Raw genomic sequence first — 3877 nt, forward strand, 5'->3', positions numbered from 1 at the left:
GCTGAGTGCCCTCCCTTGGATTTCTATAGATCCCTATAAGGACCTGAAAGAAATAATTATTTGTTTTACAAAAAATATCATCACAAATGTCCTGTAACTGTTGAACCAATTGTGGTTGTGCCATATGTTGCAATAGCTTGATAAAGAGTGCAAGAAAAGGTCTCTTAAGATTTCCAAGGACGGACTACAAGTCCAGCACATCCTCTCAATACATAGGATTAATATCCTCTAAATGCATGTCCAATGATAGGTCTTCATTTCTTTTTATCCTATGTAAAATGTCATTTTCTGATTTACGGGGTGAGACATTTATCTTACATGTTACATCTTCAAACATAAATTTCCAAAATTTGTTGTTTATACTTTTTACACAAAGATCTTAACCAAACCACTATTCAATATTGTCGTTGATATTCAGGAAACATTCCATAAGCAAAACGCATGTATAGGTAAGTACATTTAAATATATTAACCTAAGCTTGCATAACTTAACTATAGCTGTCCAGTGAATTACACTGTGTATGGTTAATATGATTGTAAACAAATTAGACAACAAATTATGATCTTTTGTTTACAATAAATGAAAGGATGTGATGGGAGTTTCAGTGCATCCTTGCATTGTAAATCTAAGAATATTCCCAATTTGTTGATCTCTTCCAAATTCCATGCCAGTTTTAGCGGGGTTTTTTTTTCTCATCATGGCATTCATTAAATGTTCTTGTACATGAAACATCTGTTTTTGATATTGTTGTTATATCAACTGAAATATTGTTCATGTCCTGACAATCTAACACAAGTCACCAGTAATGGCTTACTGTCAGTGTTATATCTAACTTCAACTCAAGTCACCTGTAACGACTTACTGTCGGTGTTATATCTAACTTCAACACAAGTCACCAGTAATGACTTACTGTCGGTGTTATATCTAACTTCAACACAAGTCACCAGTAATGACTTACTATCAATGTTATATCTAACTTCAACACAAGTCACCTGTAACGACTTACTGTCAGTGTTATATCTAACTTCAACACAAGTCACCAGTAATGACTTACTATCAATGTTATATCTAACTTCAACACAAGTCACCAGTAATGACTTACTGTCGGTGTTATATCTAACTTCAACACAAGTCACCAGTAATGACTTACTGTCGGTGTTATATCTAACTTCAACACAAGTCACCTGTAACGACTTACTGTCAGTGTTATATCTAACTTCAACACAAGTCACCAGTAATGACTTACTGTCAGTGTTATATCTAACTTCAACACAAGTCACCAGTAATGACTTACTGTCAGTGTTATATCTAACTTCAACACAAGTCACCAGTAATGACTTACTGTCAGTGTTATATCTAACTTCAACACAAGTCACCAGTAATGACTTACTGTCAGTGTTATATCTAACTTCAACACAAGTCACCAGTAATGACTTACTGTCAGTGTTATATCTAACTTCAACACAAGTCACCGGTAATGGCTCACTGTCAGTGTTATATCTAACTTCAACACAAGTCACAAGTAGCAACTTACTGTCAGTGTTATATCTAACTTCAACACAAGTCACCGGTAATGGCTCACTGTCAGTGTTATATCTAACTTCAACATAAGTCACAAGTAGCAACTTACTGTCAGTGTTATATCTAACTTCAACACAAGTCACCAGTAACGACTTACTGTCAGTGTTATATCTAACTTCAACACAAGTCACCAGCAACGACTTACTGTCAGTGTTATATCTAACTTCAACACAAGTCACCGGTAATGGCTCACTGTCAGTGTTATATCTAACTTCAACACAAGTCACAAGTAGCAACTTACTGTCAGTGTTATATCTAACTTCAACACAAGTCACCGGTAATGGCTCACTGTCAGTGTTATATCTAACTTCAACACAAGTCACAAGTAGCAACTTACTGTCAGTGTTATATCTAACTTCAACACAAGTCACCAGTAACGACTTACTGTCAGTGTTATATCTAACTTCAACACAAGTCACCAGTAATGACTTACTGTCGGTGTTATATCTAACTTCAACACAAGTCACCAGCAACGACTTACTGTCAGTGTTATATCTAACTTCAACACAAGTCACCAGTAATGACTTACTGTCAATGTTATATCTAACTTCAACACAAGTCACCGGTAATGGCTCACTGTCAGTGTTATATCTAACTTCAACACCAGTCACAAGTAGCATCTTACTGTCAGTGTTATATCTAACTTCAACACAAGTCACCGGTAATGGCTCACTGTCAGTGTTATATCTAACTTCAACACAAGTCACAAGTAGCAACTTACTGTCAGTGTTATATCTAACTTCAACACAAGTCACCAGTAATGACTTACTGTCAGTGTTATATCTAACTTCAACACAAGTCACCGGTAATGACTTACTGTCAGTGTTATATCTAACTTCAACACAAGTCACCGGTAATGACTTACTGTCAGTGTTATATCTAACTTCAACACAAGTCACCAGTAATGACTTACTGTCAGTGTTATATCTAACTTCAACACAAGTCACCAGTAATGACTTACTGTCAGTGTTATATCTAACTTCAACACAAGTCACCAGTAATGACTTACTGTCGGTGTTATATCTAACTTCAACACAAGTCACCAGTAATGACTTACTGTCAGTGTTATATCTAACTTCAACACAAGTCACCAGTAATGACTTACTATCAATGTTATATCTAACTTCAACACAAGTCACCAGTAATGGCTTACTGTCAGTGTTATATCTAACTTCAACACAAGTCACCAGTAATGACTTACTGTCAGTGTTATATCTAACTTCAACACAAGTCACCAGTAATGACTTACTGTCGGTGTTATATCTAACTTCAACACAAGTCACCAGTAATGACTTACTATCAATGTTATATCTAACTTCAACACAAGTCACCAGTAATGACTTACTGTCAGTGTTATATCTATCTATATCAGAGGCAGATGTCTTCAACAAATCATTACCTGATGGGAAAACTACCTCAAGGTTGTCAAGAGGCAAACATAACTAGGTACAATCAACCAAACAAGGAGCGAAGTCTGACCCAGGAAATTACACACTGCTAAGCCAGATAAGTGTCATACTAAATGTCCTATACATTGATTTTATAAAGGCATTTGGCATTTGATAAAATGCCACACCAACATTTATTGGAGAAATTGTTCAGCATATGGTGTAAGCCTTTACATTGTACATTGAATTTAAAAGACTTGCTTAGAACCAGATTCTAGTGAGAAATAGTCAAACATATGTGGTAATTATGATTTCTAAATGATAAGTGGTATTCCCCAGGGAGGCGTACTAGGCACATTTTATTTTGTGTATACAACCATGAAATTCCAGCAATACCAGTATACCCATCATCACTCTTTGCTGATGATAACAAATCATATAGAGAGATAAACAACAGCAAGGAAGTTGTAAATACTTCATAATGATTTGGACAAACTTCAAACTTGACTGAGAAATTGATTACTAAAGTTCCATCCTAACAAATGTAAAGTTCTTTTACTTATACATGTACAACACGAAGATCAACGTATTATATAGAAGGATCTGGAGGAGAAAGATTTCAACTGGAGAATGTTAGAAAGGAAAAGGACATTTACATATATAAACATACATGCTATTTTCTTCATCAGTGAGTTAAATGCCTGTATTAAGCCTACAGGTACACAAAGGTACAATCCAGTTAGCTAGATCTATGATAAGACATCTGATCATGACTACACAGTCACCTGTGTTATAACTTAAGATAGTATAGCTAAAATACTGACAGGTATGTGAATTGGTCCATGTACAGTTGATCCTTATTTTAGTTTCTTTTTATCTATTCAACATTCAAAAAAGAATTATTTTT

This window comes from Ylistrum balloti, unplaced genomic scaffold, assembly GCF_031769215.1.
Source record: "Ylistrum balloti isolate Yb309-2 unplaced genomic scaffold, AGI_CSIRO_Ybal_v1 Utg369578, whole genome shotgun sequence".
In the NCBI taxonomy this organism is placed as follows: Eukaryota; Metazoa; Mollusca; class Bivalvia; order Pectinida; family Pectinidae; genus Ylistrum; species Ylistrum balloti.